General features: G+C 42.4%; 1 long non-coding RNA gene across 1 annotated transcript in view; it reads left to right on the forward strand.

Moving 5' to 3' along the window:
* LOC136331404 (uncharacterized) overlaps positions 1-23,411 on the forward strand; it is a 30,670-nt gene extending 7,259 nt beyond the window's left edge. Inside the window, exons 2-3 of the long non-coding RNA XR_010730479.1 lie at positions 20,972-21,043; positions 23,209-23,411. This is a non-coding gene — a long non-coding RNA (uncharacterized lncRNA). The remainder of the gene's footprint in view (positions 1-20,971; positions 21,044-23,208) is intronic.
* The last annotated feature ends 639 nt before the right edge of the window (positions 23,412-24,050 follow it).

The following is a 24,050-nucleotide window of genomic DNA, read 5'->3' on the forward strand; positions in this document are numbered from 1 at the left end:
AAATTCAGCCATTACTTGTGTATTGATCTTATATCCTGCAACCTTGCTGGAGTCATTTATTAGTTCTAATAGTTTTCTTTTTATGGGTTCCTTAGGATGTTCTATAAATAAGAGCATGTTAACTGCAAATAGAGATAATCTTACTTGTTACTTTCCAATATAAATGCCATGATCCCCAACTCTTATCCTGTCTTTCTTCTCACACATAAGCCTTTAGGCTAATCTTTCTAGTGTTTTTCTATGTTCTAAGCTATGTTTGGCTTCTGATCTAGTCTTGTTTTCTGAGGTATCAGATTCTTTGAAGAAATGACAAATTAAAATAAGATAGCCTGACCAGGCGGTGGCGCAGTGGATGGAGCGTCGGACTGGGATGCAGAGGACCCAGGTTCGAGACCCCAGCTTGAGCGCGGGCTCATCTGGTTTGAGCAAAGCTTACCAGCTTGGACCCAAGGTCGCTGGCTCCAGCAAGGGGTTACTCGGTCTGCTGAAGGCCCGCGGTCAGGGCATGTATGAGAGAGCAATCAATGAACAACTAAGGTGTTGCAACTCACAATGAAAAACTATGATTGATGCTTCTCATCTCTCTCTGTTCCTGTCTGTCTGTCCCTGTCTATCCCTCTCCCTGACTTACTCTCTATCTCTGTAAAAAATAAATAAATAAATTTTAAAAAAAAGATAATGTATTTAAAAATTATGCTATTTTCCCTGCATCTACTATGTACCAGGCCACCTCAATGTTCATCTTCAGAGAGCACCAGTCATATAGAAGACAATAGGAATAATGGCATCTGAAGACAAGATTGTACTGACACTAAAAGCTTATCTTTAATTCTCACACCAATGCTATGAGGTTGATGTTAATAATTCTATCTTAGATCTGAGAAAATTGGGGTTTAGAGTACTTTAATGATTTTAAGGTCTCAGAGTCTTGATTTGAACCCAAGCCTTTCTGATTTCATGATATCAAACTGTCTTTTGAAAAATAGTATTTTATACAATTTTTAAAATATTGGTCCTTTTTTTTTTCAGAGACAGAGCAAGAGTCAGAGAGAGGGATAGATAGGGACAGACAGACAGGAATGCAGAGAGATGAGAAGCATCAATCATTAGTTTTTCATTGTGACACCTTAGTTGTTCATTGATTGCTCTCTCATATGTGCCTTGACCGTAGGCCTTCAGCAGACCGAGTAACCCCTTTCTCGAGTCAGTGACCTTGGGACCAAGCTGGTGAGCTCTGCTCAAACCAGATGAACCTGCGCTCAAGCTGGCGACCTTGGGTCTTGAACCTGGGTCCTCCACCTCTCAGTCTGACACTCAATTCACTGCACCACTGCCTGGTCAGGCCCCATAGACAGTTATTATTATTAGTTTCTGGTGTTTCCTTCCAATATATTCCACAAATAACTAAGTACATATGTCTACAGCTATACAGGTCCTTATTTAAGAGGCATACACACACTCAGACTCATTAACTATTTCATAGCTTGCTTTATGTTTTTTTTTTAACAACAATGAATCTCGAAGACCATTCTATTTCTATAGGCAGCATCTACAGATCTACTTCATTCTTTTTTAACAGCTGCATACTATTTTATTTTGTCCAAATGCTCCCATACTGAGGAATATTCAGATTGTTTCCAGTTTTCCAGTTTTTTTGTGTGTTTGAGACAGAGACAGAGAGAGAGAGAAAGAGATAAGGGCAGATAGGAACAGATGGCCAGGAAGGGAGAGAGATGAGAAGCATCAATTCTTTGTTGTGGCACCTGGTTGTTCATTGATTGCTTTCTCATGTGCCTTGACTAGGGGGCTACAATAGACCAATTGACCCCTTGCTCAAGCCAGCAACCTTGGGTTCAAGCTGGTAAGCTGTGCTCAAATCAGATGATCCTGCGCTCAAGCCGGTGACCTCAGGGTTTCAAACCTGGGTCTTCCGCATCCCAGTCCAACTCTCTATCCACTGTGCCACCACCTGGTCAGGCTGTTTCCAGGTTTTTTTGCTGGTACCAACAATTCTACATAAACATCCTTGTATGAATTTATTTGTACATGTCAAGCTACTTTGGGAAATACTTTGAAAAGTAAAAGAACTAACTGTACAAGGACAAGAGCTTTTATTGTTAAGAGGGTTGTTGTTCTCTTTCTGCAACCCTATGTCCTATTTTCTGGGATCCAGTCTGACCATCAGTGCTCTCTAGCTCTCCATCACTTTCTCTAGCAGTTGGAATAGAGGGTTTCCTGGGAGTCTCTGGCTTGGAGTGGACAGCATTGTCCAGCTGGGTTTGCAGTTTTTAGGCTGGAATGGCTTGCTTTAGGCTGGAATGCTGAGCTACTGATGCTAGTGTGCAGCACACTGATGACTGTGGGAGTAGCTAAAATCCTTGTCTCTGGGATGACCTTGGCTATCTGGGTGTACTGGGTGCCACTGTTTAGTTAGATCAGGCTCTGACCTGTTTTGACCAGGAGAGGGCAGTAGTAAACTGCCTAGCACTTCTGGCAGGCTCATGGAAGGCTCTTCTCCCTATACAAGTTGTTTATATATATCTGGAGCAGTTCCACAGAGTACTGGGAAGCCAGGTAAATCTCTTTATTTTTGAAGAAGGAAGATAAGTTAGAGGAAATTTGGTAGAACATGCATTAAGGATAATATAAGAGAAAATAAAATCAAGGTAGCTCCCACCTCATGAAAATAGCTTTATTTTTCTTCATAAATATAGCACACACACTATAAAAATTTCAAACAATACATAGAGTACAAAGAAGAGAAAAATTGCCTGAAATCCAATGGCATGAAATAGCCACTGTTCACATTTTTTGGCAATATTTTTGTAACTGCATTTTTTTTACCTGGAAGATGTAGACATCTATCCTTGTCAATACCTTATATGTTCGAGGCCTCGGGACTTGTATACACATAAATGCGTCTTAAATTTTTCCACCTGTGTTACCCCAAAGGCAGAGAAGATGAATGAATGCATTGCGGGGTGGGTAGTGTGTGAGACAGAGAGGGAGAAATGTTTTGTGACATTATTGGGCTTTTACCTTAAAAATTTAGACTAATTTTATGTTATACCTCCTAACATTTTGCATTCTACTCTGTGTTTATTTTTATTTTATTTTTATTTTTTTTTAATTTTTATTTATTCATTTTAGAGAGGAGAGAGAGAGAGGAGAGAGAGACAGGGGGGAGGAGCTGGAAGCATCAACTCCCACATGTGCCTTGACCAGGCAAGCCCAGGGTTTCGAACCGGCCCAGGGTTTCATTTCCAGGTCGACGCTTTATCCACTGTGCCACCACAGGTCAGGCTGTTTATTTTTATTTTAAAATATTGTCTTTTCTTCAAATTTTAATAACATTTCATTGTATGTATGTACCATAATCTATAAAGCAAAACGCAGTATTAGACATTTAAGTCATTTCCAATTTTTCTCTAATATAAACACTACTGCAATGAGCGTCCTTATGAATATGTATTTTCTCTGGTCTGAGTACATGTATCATTGGAATAGAGTTCTAGAATGGACACTTAAAAATTTTTTTTTTAATTTTTTTTTTTTACATATTTTGGGCACTTTTATTTTTTTTACAGAGATAGAGCGAGAGTCAGAGAGAGGGATAGATAGGGACAGACGGACAGGAACTGAGAGAGATGAGAAGCTTCAATCGTCAGTTTTTCATTGTGACACCTTCGTTGTTCATTGATTGCTTTCTCATACGTGCCTTGACCGTGGGCCTTCAGCAGACCAAGCAACCCCTTGCTCAAGTCAGCAACCCTGGATCCAAGCTGGTGAGCTTTTTGCTCACACCAGATGAGCCCACGCTCAAGCCGGCGACCTCGGAGTCTCAAACCTGGGTCTTCCACATCCCAGTCCTATGCTCTATCCACTGCGCCACCGCCTGGTCAGGCTAGAATGGACACTTTTAAAAATAAAGATAATCCTTTCCTCCTCAATACTTTTTGAAAAATTGATGCAGGTCCTGGCTTGGTAGCTCAGTTGGTTAGAGCACTGCCTCCCTATGCCAAGGTTGCAGGTTTGATCCCTAGTTAGAGCACAAACAAGATTTAACCAACAAATGCATAAATAAGTGGACAATAGGACTTCTGGACAAGATGGCAACGTAGGTAAATTCAGTACTTGTATCCTCCCACAATCACATTAAAATTACAGCTAAACTACATAACCATCTTTCATAACCACCTGAAATCTGGCTGAATGGAAGTCCTACAATTAGGGAATTAAAAAAAAAAGCCACATTAAAACTGGTAGGAGGGGGCCTGACCAGGCGGTGGCGCAGTGGATAGAGCGTCGGACTGGGATGCGGAAGGACCGAGGTTCGAGACCCCGAGGTTGCCAGCTTGAGCGTGGGCTCATCTGGTGTGAGCAAAAAGCTCACCAGCTTGGACCGAAGGTCGCTGACTCGAGCAAGGGGTTACATGATCTGCTGAAGGCCCACGGTCAAGGCACATATGAGAAAGCAATCAATGAACAACTAAGGTGTTGCAATGAAAAACTGACGATTGATGCTTCTCATCTCTTTCCGTTCCTGTCTGTCTGTCCCTGTCTATCCCTCTCTCTGACTCTCACTCTGTCTCTGAAATAAATAAAAATTAAAAAAAAAAAAAAACTGGTAGGAGGGGTGGAGATGCAGAACAGGCTGGTCCTACACCCATGTGTGGTAGTTTAAAATTGGAGGGATATCTCAGCTGTGGAGTTTCCCCCTGAGGAGTGCGGGGTCCCAGCCCCACACCAGGCCCCCCCAGCCCAGAGTTCCAGGAAGAGAAGTCCCTATAACTTCTGGCTGTAAAAACCAGCAGGGATGGTGGCTGAGTGAGAACAGCGAGCTGTGGGAGTCCCAGGCAGCTTCCCTTGAGGGGCTCACACACAGACTTATTCAGACTCACTCGCTCTGAGCTCCAGCACTGGGGCAGCAGCCTGAAAGGAACCAGGGACAGATGGGAGGAAATAGATTGTTGGGCATCAGGGAAAAAGCTGAGGTATAGCTTTCTGCCAAACAAAAGTGCTGGCAGAAGCCATTGTTCCTTTTCTGAGACACCCCCCACACACACACACACACACAGAGCCAGCAGGTGGGTGCCATATCTGAGTTTCTATCAACCTGGATAATACTGTTCACCATGCTCAGATGATTCTCTGAGACCCTGCTTAACCCACCTTGTGGGCCCACCCAAGCCATTTTCAATAGCTTTTCCAACACAAATGGCCTGTCTTGGCTCATGCTTTGGACTTTCCTAACATCTCTCAAACAAGCAGCATCTGGTCTCTGCATGCCACCTACCTGTTGCTAAGTGACCCCAAGCATGGCATTAGTGGCAACCAGCCTTGGATCACAGCTTGGCCTCTCCTGGGCACCTCCAAGCCTAGCACAAGTAGCAGCCATCTTCAGATCACTTTGTAGCTTGTGCCAGGTGGCTGGCCCTAGGCAGGGCACAGTCAGTGGCTGATCTTGCACCTCCCAGGAAGCCTCAGAGCCAGTGCACCTGGTGGACAGCTGGAGACAATGGAGGAGTACAACCCTACCAACCACCATCAGTGACACACTCAAGGGGTGGACTCAGCACCAAAACCCCACTGAAGCAAGTCCTGCTCTGTGGGGTTGACTCCTGCACAGCAGCTCCTCTGCTGTAGTTGCAGTTGGTCCTCACAGCCGGTCAGCCTGGGGGTCGATTCCTCCCAATGTCGCCAACAGTCATCAAGGCTCAACTATGACTGAACAGTGCACACAGACCACACAAGGGAACCTGGCTCTGGTGACTGGGGAGGCTGTGCCACTGGGCCCTACAGGACACCTACTACACGAGACCACTCTACCAATTCCGGGAGAGGTAGCAGTTCTACCTAATACATAGAAACAAACACAGGAGAGCAGCCAAAAAGTGGAGACAAAGGAAACATGTCCCAAATGAAAAAAGAAGAGAAATCTCCAGAAAAAGAACTAAACAAAATGGAGGCACGCGAACTACTACATACGGAGTCAAAACAATGGTTATAAGTATGCTCAAGGAATTTAGTGAGAGCTTCAACAAAGAAATAATAAGCATAAAAGAGAACCAGTCAAAATGAAGGATACAGTAACTGAAATGAAAAAATAATTTATAGGGAATCAACAGTAGAGAATCATCAAGCCAAGAATTAAATCAGCAATTTGGAATATAAGGAAGCAAAAAACACTCAATCATAACAGGAAAAAAAAAAATTTTTTTAAATGAGAGAGAGAGAGAAATGAAGATAATATAAAGAGCCTCTGGGACAACTTCAGGAATACCAACATTCAAATCACAGGGTTGCCAGAGAGAGAAAGGAGAGAGCAAAAAATTGAAAACCTATTTGAAAAAATAATGACAGAAAACTTCCCTAACCTGGTGAAAGAACTAGATATACAAGTCCTGTAAGCACAGAGTCCCAAACAAGATGAACCCAAAGAGGCCACACCAAGACATATTATAATTAAAATGCAGAAGTTTAAATACGAAAAGAGACTCTTAAAAGCAGCAAGAGAAAAGCAGTTAACTACAAGGGAGCTCCTATAAGACTGTCAGTTGATTTCTCAACAGAAACTTTGCAGGTCAGAAGTGATTGGCACAAAATATTCAAAGTGATGAAAAGTAACCAAGATTACTCTACCCAGCAAAGCTATCATTTAGAATCAAAGGACAGATAAAGAGCTTCCCAGACACGAAAAAGCTAAAGGAGTTCATCACCACCAGTATTGTATGAAATGTTAAAGGGACTTTTTAAAAATATTTTATTTATTGACTTTACAGAGACAGGGGGCAGGAAGCAAGAAGTATCAACTCATAGTTGCTTCACTTTTTTTTTTTTCATTTTTCCGAAGCTGGAAACGGGGAGGCAGTCAGACAGACTCCCGCATGCACCCGACTGGGATGCACCTGGCATGCTCACCAGGGGGCAATGCTCTGCCCCTCTGGGGTGTTGCTCTGTTGCAACCAGAGCCATTCTAGCACCTGAGGCAGAGGCCACAGAGCCATCCTCAGTGCCTGGGCCATCTTTGCTCCAATGGAGCCTCGCTGCGGGAGGGGAAGAGAGAGACAGAGAGGAAGGAGAGGGGGAGGGGTGGAGAAGCAGATGGGTGCTTCTCCTCTGTGCCCTGGCCGGGAATCGAACCCGGGACTCCTGCATGCCAGGCCGACACTCTACCGCTGAGCCAACTGGCCAGGGCCTAGTTGCTTCACTTTTATTGTTCATTGCTTGCTTGTTGCTTGTCATATGTACCTTAAATGGGCAAGCCCAGGGTTTCAAACTGGTGACCTCAGTGTTTCAGGTTGACATTCTATGCACTACACCACCACAGGTCAGGTGTTAAAGGGTCTTTTTTTTTTTTTTTAAAAAACATTTTTTTCTCTGGGATGCAGCAAAAGCAGTAATAAGAGGAAAGTTCATATCACTTCAGGCCTATATGAACAAACAAGAGAGAGCCGAAGTAAACCACTTAACTTCACACCTTAAGGAGCTAGAAAAAGAAGAACAAAGACAACCCAAAACCAGTCGAAGAAAGGAGATAATAAAAATCAGAGCAGAAATAAACGAAATAGAGAACAGAAAGACTATAGAAAAAATCAATAAAACAAGGAGCTGGTTCTTTGAAAAGATCAACAAAATCGACAAACCCTTGGCAAGACTCACCAAGGAAAAAAGACACAGGACTCAAATAAATAAAATCCAAAATGAAAGAGGAGAAATCACCACAGACATCATAGATATACAAAGAATTATTGTAGAATACTATGAAAAACTATATGCCACCAAATACAACAATCTAGAAGAAATGGATAAATTCCTAGAACAATACAACCTTCCTAAACTGAGTCATGAAGAAGCAGAAAACCTAAACAGACCAATCAGCAGGGAGGAAATAGAAAAAACTATTAAAAACCTCCCCAAAAATAGAAGTCCAGGCCCAGACGGTTATACTAGTGAATTCTATCAAACATTCAAAGAAGACTTGGTTCCTATTCTACTCAAAGTCTTCCAAAAAATTGAAGAAGAAGCAATACTTCCAAACACATTTTATGAGGCCAACATAACCCTCATACCAAAACCAGGCAAGGATGGCACAAAGAAAGAAAACTACAGACCAATATCTCTAATGAATACAGATGCTAAAATACTAAACAAAATACTGGCAAATCGAATACAACAATATATTAAAAAAATAATACATCATGATCAAGTGGGATTCATCCCAGAATCTCAAGGATGGTTCAACATACGTAAAACGGTTAACGTAATACACCATATCAACAAAACAAAGAACAAAAACCACATGATCTTATCAATAGACGCAGAAAAGGCTTTCGATAAAATACAACACAATTTTATGTTTAAGACTCTCAACAAAATGGGTATAGAAGGAAAATATCTCAACATGATAAAGGCCATATATGATAAACCATCAGCCAACATCATATTAAATGGCGTAAAACTGAGGACTTTCCACCTTAAATCAGGAAGAAGACAGGGTTGTCCACTCTCTCCACTCTTATTTAACGTGGTGCTAGAAGTTCTGGCCAGAGCAATCAGACAAGACAAAGAAATAAAAGGCATCCATATCGGAAAAGAAGAAGTAAAGGTATCACTTTTTGCTGATGATATGATCCTATACATCGAAAACCCAAAGGACTCCACAAAAAAATTACTAGAAACAATAAACCAATACAGTAAGGTCGCAGGATACAAAATCAACATACAAAAGTCCATAGCCTTTCTATATGCCAACAATGAAATATTAGAAAACGAACTCAAAAAAATAATCCCCTTCATGATTGCAACAAAAAAAATAAAATACCTAGGAATAAACATAACAAAGAATGTAAAGGACCTATATAACAAAAACTACAAGACATTGCTAAGAGAAATAGAAAAAGACACAATGAGATGGAAAAATATTCCTTGTTCTTGGATAGGAAGAATAAATATAATTAAAATGGCCATATTACCCAAAGTAATATATAAATTTAATGCAATTCCCATCAAAATTCCTATGACATTTTTTAAAGAAATGGAACAAAAAATCATAAGATTTATATGGAACTATAAAAAACCCCGAATAGCTAAAGCAATCCTAAGGAAAAAGAATGAAGCTGGGGGCATTACAATACCTGACTTTAAACTATATTATAGGGCCACAATAATCAAAACTGTATGGTACTGGCGGAAAAATAGACACTCAGACCAATGGAACAGAATAGAAAGCCCAGAAATAAAACCACATATATATGGTCAAATAATCTTTGATAAGGGGGCCAACAACGCAAAATGGAGAAAAGAAAGCCTCTTCAACAAATGGTGTTGGGAAAACTGGAAAGCCACATGCAAAAGAATGAAACTCGACTACAGCCTGTCCCCGTGTACTAAAATTAATTCAAAATGGATCAAAGACCTAAATATAAGATCTGAAACAATAAAGTACAGAGAAGAAGACATAGGTACTAAACTCATGGACCTGGGTTTTAAAGAACATTTTATGAACTTGACTCCAATGGCAAGAGAAGTGAAGGCAAAGATAAATGAATGGGACTACATCAGAATAAAAAGTTTTTGCTCAGCAAGAGAAACCGATACCAAAATAAACAGACAGCCAACTAAATGGGAACTGATATTTTCAAACAATAGCTCAGATAAGGGCCTAATATCCAAAATTTACAAAGAACTCATAAAACTCAACAACAAACAAACAAACAATCCAATAAAAAAATGGGAAGAGGACATGAACAGACACTTCTCCCAGGAAGAAATACAAATGGCCAACAGATATATGAAAAGATGCTCAGCTTCATTAGTTATTAGAGAAATGCAAATCAAAACTACAATGAGATACCACCTCACCCCTGTTAGATTAGCTATTATCAACAAGACGGGTAATAGCAAGTGTTGGAGAGGCTGCGGAGAAAAAGGAACCCTCATACACTGTTGGTGGGAATGTAAAGTAGTACAACCATTATGGAGGAAAGTATGGTGGTTCCTCAAAAAACTGCAAATAGAACTACCTTATGACCCAGCAATCCCTCTACTGGGTATATACCCCAAAACCTCAGAATCATTGATACGTAAAGACACATGTAGCCCTATGTTCATTGCAGCACTGTTCACAGTGGCCAAGACATGGAAACAACCAAAAAGCCCTTCAATAGAAGACTGGATAAAGAAGATGTGGCACATATACACTATGGAATACTACTCAGCCATAAGAAATGATGACATCAGATCATTTACAGCAAAATGGTGGGATCTTGATAACATCATACGGAGTGAAATAAGTAAATCAGAAAAAAACAAGAACTACATGATTCCATACATTGGTGGAATATAAAAACGAGACTAAGAGACATGGACAAGAGAGTGGTGGTTACCAGGGGTGGGGGGAGGGAGGACGCAGGAGGGAAGGAGGGAGAGAGTTAGGGGGAGGGGGAGGGGCACAGAGAAAACTAGACAGAGGGTGACGGAGGACAATCTGACACTGGGTGAGGGGTATGCAACATAATTTAATGACAAGATAACCTAGACATGTTTTCTTTGAATATATGTACCCTGAAATATTAATGTCATCCCATTAACATTAATAAAAATTTATTAAAAAAAATAAACAAAAAAAATAAAAACAGCAAAAAAAAAAACAAAAACAAAAACATTTTTTTTATTTCTTATTTATTTATTCATTTTAGAGGGGGGGAGAGAGAGAGAGAGAGAGAGAAGGGGGAGGAGCAGGAAGCATCAACTCCCATATGTGCCTTGACCAGGCAAGCCAGGGTTTTGAACCGGTAACCTCAGTGTTTCCAGGTTGACGCTTTATCCACTGCGCCACCACAGGTCAGGCTAAAGGGTCTTTTTTAAGAAGAAAAAATAAAGATAAAAAATTTGAACAATAAAATGTCAATAAGTATATATCTATCAATAATTGAATCTAAATACAAAATAAATGAATAAGCAGAACAAAAACGGATTCATAGTTACAGAGAACATTTTGATAGGTGCCACATGGAAGGGGGTGGGTGGGATGATTGATAAAGGGGAAAATATTAAAAAGTACAAATTAGGCCTGGCCTGTGGTAGCGCAGTTGGATAAAGTGTTGACCTGGAATGCTGAGGTCAACAGTTTGAAAGCCAGGCTTGCCCAGCTTGATCAAGGCACAAACAAGAAGCAACTGCTACAAGTTGATGCTTCCAGCTACCCCCTCTCCTATTTCTCTCTCTCTCTCTCTCAAATCAATAAGTAAAATCTTAAAAAAATAAAAAAAGTACAAATTGGTTGTTACAGAATAGTCATGGGATGAATGTAATGTACAGCACAGGGAAAATAGTTAATAACTGATAACTACGGTGTGTGTAGTGTCAGATGGGTACAAGACTTATCAGGATGATCTCTTAGTAAGTTATATAATGTCTAATCATTGGGTGTACCTGTAAAAATAAAAAACTAAAATGTACAGCATATAAATATACCATATATATTTTTTTTTTTTTTTGGTGAGAGAGACAGAGAGGGACAGATAGGGACAGACAGACAGGAAGGGAGAGAGATGAGAAGGTTCTTCGTTGTGACACCTTAGTTGTTCATTGATTGCTTTCTCATATATGCCTTGACCGGTGGGCTACAGTCAAGCCAGTAACTCCTTGCTCAAGCCAGCAACCTTGAGCTCAAGCCAGCGACCTTGGGCTTCAAGCCAGCGACCTTTTGCTCAAGACAGTGACCTTAGGCTTCAAGCTAGAGATCCTTGGGCTCAAGCCAGCAACCATGGGGTCATATCTATGACCCCATGCTCAAGCCAGTGACCTCAAGGTTTCGAACCTGGGTCCTCTGCGTCCCAGGCTGACACTCTATCTGCTGTGCCACCACCTGGTCAGGCTATACTATAATTTTTAAATGGAAAAAAATTATGCTAAATGAAATAAGACAGAGAAAGATAAGTACCATATGATTTTCCTCATATGTGGAATTTAGTGAACAACGATCTAACTAGCAAAATAAAGACAGACTCATACATAGAGAGTGGACTGACAGCTGTTGGGGCGAGAAGCTGGGTAAGGGGCTTGGAGGGATTGAGCAAAAAAGGACAAGAGGCCCTGGCCGGTTGGCTCAGTGGTGGAGCGTCGGCCTGGCGTGCAGGAGTCCCGGGTTCGATTCCTGGCCAGGGCACACAGTAGAAGCGCCCATCTGCTTCTCCACCCCTCCCCCTTTCCTTCCTCTCTGTCTCTCTCTTCCCCTCCCGCAGCGAGGCTCCATTGGAGCAAAGATGGCCCAGGCGCTGGGGATGGCTCCTTGGCCTCTGCCCCAGGTGCTGGAGTGGCTCTGGTCGCAACAGAGCAACACCCCAGAGGGGCAGAGCGTCGCCCCCTGGTGGGCGTGCTGGGTGGATCCCGGTCGGGCGCATGCGGGAGTCTGTCTGACTGTCTCTCCCCGTTTCCAGCTTCAGTAAAATAAAAGAAAGAAAAAAAAAGGATAAGAAAAGAAAAAAAGAAAAAAAGAAACCTCCTGAGACAACAGTATGATTGCCAGGGTGGGGGTTGGGGGTGGAGAGGTGGAGGAGAATATTAGGAGATAAACGGTGCTGGTGGGGTAAGCACATAATATAGTGTACAAAGATGTGTTGTAGAAATGGGCACATGTTAACCAATTAAAAAAAATAAGTGGAACCACAAATTGAAGTTTCTCTTTCTCTCTCCCTTCCTCTCTAAAATCAATAAATTAAAAAAAAATTAGCCTGACCAGGATGTGGCACAGTGGATAGAATGTCGGACTGGGATGCAGAGGACCCAGGTTCGAGACCCAGGGGTCTCCAGCTTGAGCGTGGGCTCATCTGGTTTGAGCAAAAGCTCACCAGCTTGGACCCAAGGTCGCTGGCTCAAGTAAGGGGTTACTTGGTCTGCTGAAGGCCCGTGATCAAGGCACATATGAGAAAGCAATCAATGAACAACTAAGGTGTTGCAACGCGCAACGAAAAACTAATGATTGATGCTTCTCATCTCTCTCCGTTCCTGTTTATCCTTCTCTCTGTAAAAAAAAAAAAAAAAAAAAAAAAAAAAAAATTAAAATAGCCACAAATGAGATAAAAAAGATGCTGATGGGCAAAGCTGATTGCCACATATGAGATGAAAAAGATGCTGATGGGTTGTCCCTTTAAGCTTTTCTAGTTCTGGCCGGGACCTAACAGTGGACTGACTCTAGGGTTGGACCCACCCCTCTTCAGCATTTAACATATACTGATTACAGGGCTTCTTGGTGCCCACTGCTGTGCTAAGCTCTTCCTTCTAGCTACCTCATTCAGTCTTCACAACCTGGGAGGGTGAGCATTCTTATTCCATTTTACAGAGTGGGAGCCAGTACAGTGGGTCTAGGTGTTTTGGCCAAGATTACACAGCTAGTAATTAGATGTGGGGGCGTCTCAATTCAGGAAGCCAGGGTCTTTGACAGCCTAGTGAGCTGGACTCCTTTGCTGTAGACTTGTTCCTAGGGCACTTGTGAAAAACCTTTTAGTTATAAGTGAAAACAAAACAAAACAAAACAAAAAACCCCCGCAAACACTAAAGATAGTTTAAGGTTGTTTTTCTTTGTTGTTTTTTGTTTTTAGGGAAGATGATGATGGGGGAGAAAATTCTATGCACGTGGAGAAATCTCATGGAACCCAAGAGGAGAAGTAATTAGTCTCATGAGGGTTGAGGGAGCAGTTCTCTCTTTCTCTGTTGCTTTCTTCTCTCTTGTTTTTTTCTTTTGTTTCTCTGTCTCTCTGGGAAAGCATAGCCTCCGGCCTCTGCTTGCATGTGTGCGGCAGCCTTATTCTTCAGCTGAAAGCTCCTTTGCTGCTCCATGAGTGTGACCTTCTCCCAGCTTCCAATTTTGCGTCTGTGCAGTTTGATCATGCAGCTCAGACTGAACTAGGATCTCTTGGTCCTAAACCTGAATCCCCAGGAGAGAGAATCTGATCTGATTACACTGCAATGCGTGTCCACTTCTGGTCCAACCTGTTGTGGCCTTGGGGTGCAGGGCTCAAAAGTACAAATACAGCTGTCTAGTCTGTGGGTAGGGGGCAGTTCTTCGAAAAAAGAAGATCATTGTGGGCTGGGAAGATTCCTACAAAAGTGTATGTCTCTGTCTATTATGACACCCTATCTATAAAATCCAAATGTTTTTTTTTGTTTTTATTTTTTTATTTTTTTTATTTTTGTATTTTTCTGAAGCAGGAAACGGGGAGAGACAGTCAGACAGACTCCTGCATGCGCCCGACCGGGATCCACCCGGAACACCCGCCAGGGGGTGATGCTCTGCCCCTCCAGGGCGTCGCTCTGCCGCGAGCAACCAGAGCCACTCTAGCACCTGGGGTAGAGGCCAAGGAGCCATCCCCATTGCCCGGGCCATCTTTGCTCCAATGGAGCCTTGGCTGCGGGAGGGGAAGAGAGAGACAGAGAGGAAGGAGGGGGGGGTAGAGAAGCAAATGGGCGCTTCTCCTATGTGCCCTGGCCGGGAATCGAACCCGGGTCCCCCACACGCCAGGCCGACGCTCTACCACTGAGCCAACCGGCCAGGGCCAAAATCCAAATGTTAATGAGCAATCTTTTGGATATGAGTGACAGAAACTCAAGATAACTTAAAAAAAAACACCAGTTAATTTATTGTCTCTAACAGAATAATAGTCAAGGGCTTGGCTTTAGGCACAGGTAGATTCATATGCTCAAAAAATACTGTTAGGAACCTATTTCTTTTCATGTATTAGTTAGACCTTTTTCTGTGTTTGCTTCATTCCTAGGCTGGCTTTTTCCTCGTGGTGGTAATATGGCCACTAACAGCTCTAGCTTTATATTCTCATGATTTATTTAGCTTTCTCTGTGGAAAGCAAATTTCTCCTTGCCAATCATTTCAGCTCTGATTGGTTTTGATTGAGGTATAAGCCCATTCTGAACCAATTCCTGTGGCCAGGGGAACATTTCCTCTGATTGGCTGGCCCTGGGTCTCATGACCACTTCCAGAGCTGATGTGTGTCAGCCACATTGAGTAAAGTGGGGGGGGGGGGAGACAGTTTCTGAAAGGAAAAATGGAGTGTTATCACCAGAGATATCAGAAACTACTGTTTTAAAACAGTGAATTTAAATTTGCACCAATAAGCCTGACCACTGGTCGCACAATGGTTAGAGCATCGACAAGGGATGCTGAGGACCCTTTTCATGTTTGAAACCCTGAGGACACTGATTTGAGCATGGGCTCATCTGGCTTGAGTGCAGGCTCACCAGCTTGAGTGTGGGGTTGCTGGCTTGAGCGTGGGATCATCAACATGATCCCATGGTCACTGGCTTGAACCCAAAGGTCACTGGCTTGAGCAAGAGGTCACTGACTTGGCTTGAGACTCTGGTCAAGGCACATGTGAAAAACAATGAATGCCTGACCTGTGGTGGCGCAGTGGATAAAGCATCGACCTGGAAATGCTGAGGTCGCCGGTTCGAAACCCTGGGCTTGCCTGGTCAAGGCACATATGGGAGTTGATGCTTCCAGCTCCTCCCCCCCTTCTCTCTCTCTGTCTCTCCTCTCCCTCTGTCTCTCCCTCTCCTCTCTAAAATGAATAAATAAATAAATAAATTAAAAAACAACAACAACAACAAAAAAACAATGAACAACTAAAAGTGACACAACTACGAGTTGATACTTCTCATTTCTCTCCCTTCCTGTTTCTCTCTTGCTCACTGAAAAAAAAGAAAGAAATTTGCACCAATAACCTATGAGGATATGTTAAATAATCCTAGTGGAGGGTGAGAGGATGCCTTTCATTTTTTTATTCAATATACATTTGTTTAGGGTCCTATCTGTGCTCAGCACTGTACTAGGCTCAGGGGACCCAACAGTGAATCAGAGAGATTCTTGCTCTCATGGATCTTAAATTCCAGTAGTGTACCAACAAGTAAATGTTTCTTGAGCACTTACCATGTATAAAACACTGTGTTCCAACTCCAATTCCTGCTCCTCCATATAAAGAGAGATAAGATGTGGCCTTTTCCTCTGCAAGCTTACAATATACCAAAGCAAGTAAAATCATAGTAAGTAATAAAAGCCTGACCTGTGGTGGCACCGTGGATAAAGCCTTGAACTGGAATGCTGAGGTCTACAGTTTGAAACCCTGGGTTTGCCCAGTCAAGGCACATATGGGAGTAGATGCTTCCTGTTTCTCCCCCATTCTCTCTCTCTCTCCCTCTCTCTCCTTCTCTCCCCTCACTAAAATAAAATAAAATAAAATAAAATAAAATAAAATAATAAGCAATAAGAGCAAACGGTAAATACCCAGAGAGTTATACAAACAAGAAAGTGCTTTGAGAGAGAGGACTGTGCTGAGGAAGAATACTACTATAGTGCTAATGGAAATTATAATAATAACTAACATTCATTCAGTGTTTACTGGGGGCCAGGCACTGTGTTAAAAGATTTCTGAGCAATATCTCCTTTAATCCCACTAACAACCTCATGAAGAAAGTACCCTATATGACAGAGGAAGGAATTGAGACTCAGAGAGGTGAAGTGACTTGTTTAAGAGCACATAGCCAGGGGCCCTGGCCAGGTAGCTCTGTTGCTTGAAGCTTCCGATATGCCAAGTTAGCAGGTTGAATCCTTAGTCAGGGCACATACAGGGATCAACCAATGAATGCATAAGTAAGTGGAACAACAAATCGATGTTCCTCTCTCTCTACAATCAATTTTTAAAAAAAGAGTACACAGCCAGGGAGTTGCAGAGTCAGCACTCAAACCCATGTCTGTCTGACTTCAGAGCCCATAACTTTAACTATTACATGGTCCTGGGCATATATAATAGAAGGCAGCAAGTCTTGGGTCTAGAAACATGGGCATATGGTATACCTGAGGGGCAAGGAGCCTGCAGGAACAGGCTTTGTTTTACCCTGTATGCAGAGGGCTTTCTCTGCTTCTCCACACACGTGGCAGAAAGTGGCTGTCCCCAGCTTTGTGTCCAGTGCCTAAATCTGACTCTCTCGTGCTGATTACAAACTGGCAGCCCTGTAGGCCAAATATGATGCACAAAATATTCTTAGCTTGTGGCATTTAAACAAATGAATTAGTGCCCAATATATAAAAATTGGGAAATTTCACATAAAAGTCTGGAAAATCAGAATATCTGTCAAGTCTGGGCCTGTATTCCCATGGCAACCATCTGCTAGAGCAGAGTAGCAGCTGCTACTTTTAGACAAGGCACAGACTCTCCATTTGCCGCAATTGCCCATTCCCCATTGCCTTTCATTGGGCTTTCTCACTTCACTCGTTTTCATTACTGATGTCACCCTCGGAGGCATTTGAATTAGAGTCACTGTGTCTCAGTTTCAGGGTTCCAGGAGACAGAATTCAGCCCAGCATAGGTCAAGTGTGTGGTTCAAAACACTGTGGTGATAGCAGAGCAGGTTTTGGTGAGGTCGACATGGAATCTAGGGGCACCTCTTCAGTGAGGTCTGTGGGTAACAGCGGTTCTCAGGAAAAGGACTATAGTTGGCCAGACAGTCCAAGACAAGTCTAGTAGAAAGGCAGAAGAAGTTCAGGCCTAGTGCCCACTCTTAAGGTGTCTAAGATTCTAAGCTTCAAGTCACAATAAAAACCTGAACTGAAGCAGAAACAGTGGAGATGGATGGGAAAGGGGGAGATTTGTAAGATATTAAGTGCATGGTGATTTGTGGGCAGGGCAGGGAGTAGTCAAGGGTGATGTCTGAGCCTCTGGCTTATGTAACAGGGTAAAAGGTGGTGTCATTCGTCAAGATCAGGAACACGGGAGGAAGAGCAGGTTTGGGGGGAGATAAAGAATTCAGTGTAAGGCATGTTGAGCTTGCTGTGCTTGGGATCATGCACGTAGAGTTGCATAGTAGGCAGGTGGCATTTGGGGGAAGATCTGGGATGGAGATGTGGTCTGTGAAGTCATCAGCAAAGAGTTGGATGTAAAGGACCTGGGCACCAGTTAAACCTGGGAGAGGGCTTGAAGAATAGGAAGAGGAGTAAGAGCAGAACCATTGAGGATCAACATTTAAGGGATGGAGAGCAGCCAGCAACATACCAAAAAGTGCTGGTCACAGAAGGAGAAGGAGAAGGAGAATCAGGGGGTTGTGGCTTCAGAATTCCAGGAAGAAGAGTTTAAAGAAGAGAGTGGTCAACAGATGTTTAGAGAAGACAAGAAGGAAAGGCCCGGAGAGTCTTTTGGATTTGGCAATTTAAGAAATCATTGATGAAAAAAAAAAAAAAAAAAAAAAGAAATCATTGATGATTGTGATGAGAGTGGAGTGGTTGAGCAGAAGTTACAGGGGCTGAGAAATGAGTAGGAAGAGAGAATGGGAAACAGGGTGTTCACTCTCCCTAGGACTGGGGTGTGGAGGGAAGGAGAGAGTTTGTCCAATGGCAAAGAGTTTGTGCTAAAACAAGATTTCAGGGGAAGTCCTGGCTGCAGGTAGAGCTCCAGCTATAGCTATTGTCTTGTTCTGTGTATGGGAGGGCCTAGGAAGAACTCAGCTGCCAGGTGCTGTCTTGTTTGTGGAACCGGAATTCAAGCTCATCCTAGGGGCCCGCAAAGGGAATTGCCCTAAGAGGAGGCGCAGGCTTTGTGTCTGGGTTTCCCCCACTCTGCATCTAGTTTCCTTGATCCACTGATTATCTTGGGCCGGTTTTGCTGAATGACTCAGGAGCTTGAGCAAGCTTTGCATACTGGGTTTCAAAGCTCTGGGGGAGGGGAAGTCTGATTCTTTCCTGATAACAGAGAAACAGTCATTAGATAGTGAAAGGACAATTAACCCCAGCTTTAAAAGGAAAAAAAAGGGGGGGGTGTCTCTAAGCACCAGAGAATTCTAGTGCTTGGATCAGGGAGCAAATAGCAAATGCTGGGATGATTTTCCTCTCTGCCTTCCCCTAAGTCTTTTTTTTTTTTTTTTTTTTAATTTTTCTATTGATTGGAGAGAGAGAGAGAGAGAGAGAGAGATCAATTCGTTTCACTTAGTTGTTTCATTTAGTTGTGTACTCATTGATTCCTTCTCGTAAGTGCCCTGACTGAGGGTTGAACACATAACAAGCTAATGCTTTATTCATTGAGCTACCCGCCAGGGCTTCCCCCTAAGTCTTAATAAAAATAACAATATCTAACAATTCCTGAGTGCTTTTATGATTGTCAGGCACTGTTCTGTGGTCTTATAGGCTTTATCTCTGACGTTGAGTACTCTTATTATCCCATTTGACATGAGGAAGTTGAGAGAGAGGTGACATGACTTCTAGTACCAGGAAGAGCTGAGAATGGACTGCCAAAAGCTGGTGGTTTTTGTTTTTGTTTTTTTACCACTATGCAAACACTGCACATCTCAATATGTCTCCAGGTGACCCAGCAAGGCTGTGGGATTGATGAAGATCCCAGGCAAATGGCTGGAAAATAAGGTTCTTGAAAGAACCTTATTTTTCAGCTAGAATTTCTACTGGAAGGGAAAGGACAGGATCCTTTGAGCTTGTTCTGAGGTTCATGGTCACCTGAGACCCTTTCTGTGACTCTTTCCTCTGAGTTTCTAAGCTCAGTGATAAAGAGCCTATTCATTGGACCTCCCAGAGCTGGGTCTGGAAGCTGGCCCTGGCATCAATCAGCCAGTGGTTAGTCCCTCCCTCCCTGAGCCTTCCTTCCCTGCCCCTCCTTCTGGACTGGGCACTTGGTATCTCTTTCTTGTGTCCCTGAGCGCAGGGCACGTGAGGCCCAGGCAGGCACAGTATCACTTTCGTCCTAAACTGTTCCTGAAGCAGGGACAATTTTGTGTGCTGCCTGCCCCCAATGTCAGAACATACTTCCAAGGGTTCCTGTGGAATCCAATCTCCAGTAAACACCCAAAGAGGAGGACGTGGGCCAAGCAATGAGCCTGTGATTGCATCAGGGCTGACGCATTCCCACTGACTTTTCCCCCATCTCAGTCTCCAGATGCGCCCGTGGGACCAGGCCTAGGCCCTCTCCCCTTCATTCAGCCCAGGAGAGAGGCTAAGGTTAAGTCAAAAAAGCAATGTTTACGGAGTGCCAACCAGGGGCCATGTAACAATAGTAATAATATCTGACAAAGGACATGTTAGGCATTGAATCAGCAGCTCTAATTCTGTAATAAGAAGCAGTTAGCATTTTATTGTGTGTTGGTGCTATGTAATTTACTGTATTATATCATCTAATTCTAGCAACACTCTTAAGAGTTGGTATGATTATGATTACCCTTTTACCTGTGAGGAAGCTCAGACTCATAGGGCTTAAAGTTCAGAATTATCCAAGGTCACTCAGTTGGGCTTTGGAGAGTCAGGTTTTGGATTTGAGTCTGTTTGTTCTTTGCTTCATTAATTAATGTACTTTTTCTCAACAAGGGTAGTTATTATTAGATTAGGTTTATAGATGGGAAACTGAGGCTCAGGAAAGTGAATTGACTTGCCTGAGGTCAAAGTCTATGTCTCCATTTTTGTCACCCTTAATTCATGCATTCATGCTAAATTATAGTGGGCCCAAGAGGAAGTGATCCTTGCTAGAGTGTTCTTAAGAGTTGTCCTCAATGGAGTGTGGGTTTTGTATCATTTCTCCCCTCCCCTATCTTTAGGCAGTGATAGAATCAGCACCTGTCCCTGTGAAGTCACGTTTCATATTGGCTTGTGGTCATCTACTGTCTCAGCCTCCCCTCTGGACCGCAGGCTCTCCAAGGGCCAGCTGTGGCTATTCAATCATTTGTCTGTACTCGCTAGTGCCTGGCCAGAGGAGGGTTTTTTTTGAATGAATAAATGGATTCATTAGGAGCTGGGATTTGAACCTGGGTCTTTAGGGCTCTTCCAGAGCCATTTCTATTCCCTCACCTGCTTCAGGGCCCTTTCCCCCAGGGAGGCCTAGTTATATTATACAAACTGAGAAGCAAATGGCCGAGGCAGCAGGCAAGCTGACTTAGAATCCTTTTCCTTTTCTCCCCTCTTCTTTTTCAGAAGCCAAGGAGAAACAGGAAAACTCAAATGTGCTTTGAACCAGTCTCAACCCCCAAGTCAAGGAATGCAAAGGTGAGGAGTCACCATGGTAACAGCAGTGCCAGGTGTGTTGTGAATACTTAGTTCCTGCAGCAGTGGCGGGGAAAGCCTGCCCAGCGCCTGTCTGAGGGCTTGCATTTTCTGGCTACAGGGGAACTGCGTTTCACTTGTTCCTCTTAATGGGACATTATGGGAGACTTGGCTTTTCATTGCTTCCATTTTCTTATAAGTGAAAGGGGAGGGGAAAAAACGTTTTCCTTCCCCTCCCATCTACCCAGAGAAATGCCGGAAAAACACCAACATTCCCATCAGAGGCTGCGCTGCCGCTGGTCATGAAACCCCATCATCACTTAAATCGCTCATTCCATTTTAAAGGTTTGTGAAAACTGCACCAAATTGATTTTCCCATATTACTTTTATCTGTTATTTCTGTGGTTTCTCTTCTTCCCTGCTATATTTCCCAGGGGCAGGAGAGCAAGTCTGTATGAAAACTTGTACTCTTATGTAGTTTGGGAACCAAAAAAATAAAAGTATTTGAGAGAGTACCAAATTGTTATTTTCTTTTACTTACTCATGTACTTACATATTTATTTTTTACCCCAAGTCTCTTGAAAAGGATTTGGCTCACAGATTCCAAACTCAATTTAGCTTCGAGCCTTAGTCACTTTGAGCAGAGAATCTTATGGTCACAGGAGTGGAAAGAACTTTAGAAGTCACCTGGCTCAGAGGTCTTCTGACTTTTAGACATCATCAGTAGTCAAAACTTCAAAAAATGAGTAAGAGGCACTGAGATATGGTTGCCAGCTTTTCGTCTGGCCAAACAAGAACATTAAAGAAAAACAACTATCAGGTTACAATCACTGCTTCATAAAAGGAAGGACATTTTAATACCAAAAAGAGTAGGAAGGGTATGCTCTTAGAATGAAAGACTGTCCCTTAAACTGAATAAACTTAGCACACGAAAAGTCACCTCTGTATCCTTACTTTTCTCCTTTCTCCATGCACTAACAACAGTCTGAGGGTAAACATTTGAGAACCACTAATTTGGTTTACTGTTTCTACCAGTATTTCTTGGAGATGGTCTCTTGGCCTCTGCTTGAATACTTCTGGTGGCTGAGGAGCTCACTACCTTATCTCTTTGGATAATTCAAGCTGTTACTTCTTTTTCATTGCCCCTGTCTTGACTGCCCTCCTTCAGGCTGGTTAGTGTCCTTTTTCTGTGCTTCCTTATCTCCCCTGGAGTGTCGGCTTTTTTAGTTCTTCTCTCATAGTGTTTTAAAATTGCTAGTTAACACATCCATCAACAATTAGGCTCAAATTCTTGAAGGCTGGGTCTACATATTTTCACTATTGAGTCCTTAGGCTCATCATATGGCAGAAGCTCATCAATAATTATTGACCAAAAGAATGAACTTCTATCCACCAGTCTAATGATATCATGAAATAACTGTCATAATAACCATGAAAATAACTAACATTTACTTAATGTGTACTATATCCTAAGCACTTTATGTGATTTTGATCAGGAACAGGCTTTTATGTTTAGAATAGATGTAACTCAGCGGGAGCCCTCCAACCCCTGTCAAGGCACTAAATAGTCCCGCTCAGACTGTTTAGAATAAGATGTAAAGAATAATTTATGAAGCATGGCATTTAAAAAGAACAGTTTATCTGGGAATTCATCCTACAGAATTCCCCTAAAAGATTTCCAAGATGTATATGCAAAAATGTCCATTGAAGTACTGCTTGTAATAGCAGAATATTGGAAATGATCCAAATATCTATTACTAGAAAACCTATTAAATAAATTATAGTTTAACCATACTATATAGGCAGCCTTTAGAAGAATAAGGTAGATAGATATAAATGTACTGACATAAACTGTCTAACACATTGAGAGAAACCCATTTTTTTTAAACACACACACATGCACACATATCTGATTACACAGAAAAAATATAAATGTACAGAGAAAAATCTGGAGGAACAATATAATACAAATTGTTAATAATGGTTCTCTGGGTATGTTATTTTATTAAGCATTCATCTTTGTAATGAAAACATTTTATAAGAAGCTCATCGTATTATTTTTAGCAAGAAAGAGAGAGAGAGAGAGAGAGAGAGACAGGAAGGGAGAGAGATGAGAAGTTGTGGCACTTCAGTTGTTCAATGATTGCTTCTCATATGTGCCTTGACAGGGGTTGGAGGGCTCCCGCTGAGTCAGCGGCCCCATGCTCAAGCCAGCGACCTTGGACCTCAATCCTGCGACCTTTGGGCTCGAGCCAGTGACCATGAGATCCTGTAGATGATCCTACACTCAAGCCAGTGACTGTGGAGTTTTGAACCTGGGATCTCAGTGTCCTAGGTCAACGCTCTATCCACTGCACCACCACATCTCATTTTTAACAGCTTTATTAAAGTATAATTTACATATCATAAAAATGCATGTACCATTTTTAAGGCTGGAGAGCAGGGGAAATTTTTTTTTTTTTAAATACACCTAGAAGGAAAGCCTCTGACATTGAAGGTAATATAATCTTTTGTCCCTTTGCCTGCCTTCTGTTCCCTTCCCCACAATGGGCTCCCCTACCCCTTCTCAATAGGTCTGCTTGGCCTGGAAAACTCCTTTTCTTTACTTGGGCCTATAAAAGGAGGGACTGCACTAACTGACCTAAGAAGTTCTTTTAGACATTAATTCAAGTAAGTTCGTAGTCCTTCTGCTTTCCCTCCTACAAAAACTCATTTTTAGGGAGGATCTGATCATCTCATTCTCATTATGTGAATATGGCTGGTGAAGCCCAGTTTATTTTTTCTCTCTCATGATGTTTACATTTGAACAAAAGATGAAATATTATTTGGCTTTAAACCAAGAAAGAAACCTTCAATTGTGCAGTTTATATGCACATAAGCTGAGGATGGGGTAAGTGATGTTGGGGGGGCAGGGTAACCTTTTCAGTATCCTTGAAAAACACAGCAATAGTCCAGTTAGAATCCTTGGGGCAGAGATGGGTACTCGAGGTTATAACTAGGTAAAATGGGA

The sequence above is a fragment of the Saccopteryx bilineata genome, chromosome 3, assembly GCF_036850765.1.
Source record: "Saccopteryx bilineata isolate mSacBil1 chromosome 3, mSacBil1_pri_phased_curated, whole genome shotgun sequence".
In the NCBI taxonomy this organism is placed as follows: Eukaryota; Metazoa; Chordata; class Mammalia; order Chiroptera; family Emballonuridae; genus Saccopteryx; species Saccopteryx bilineata.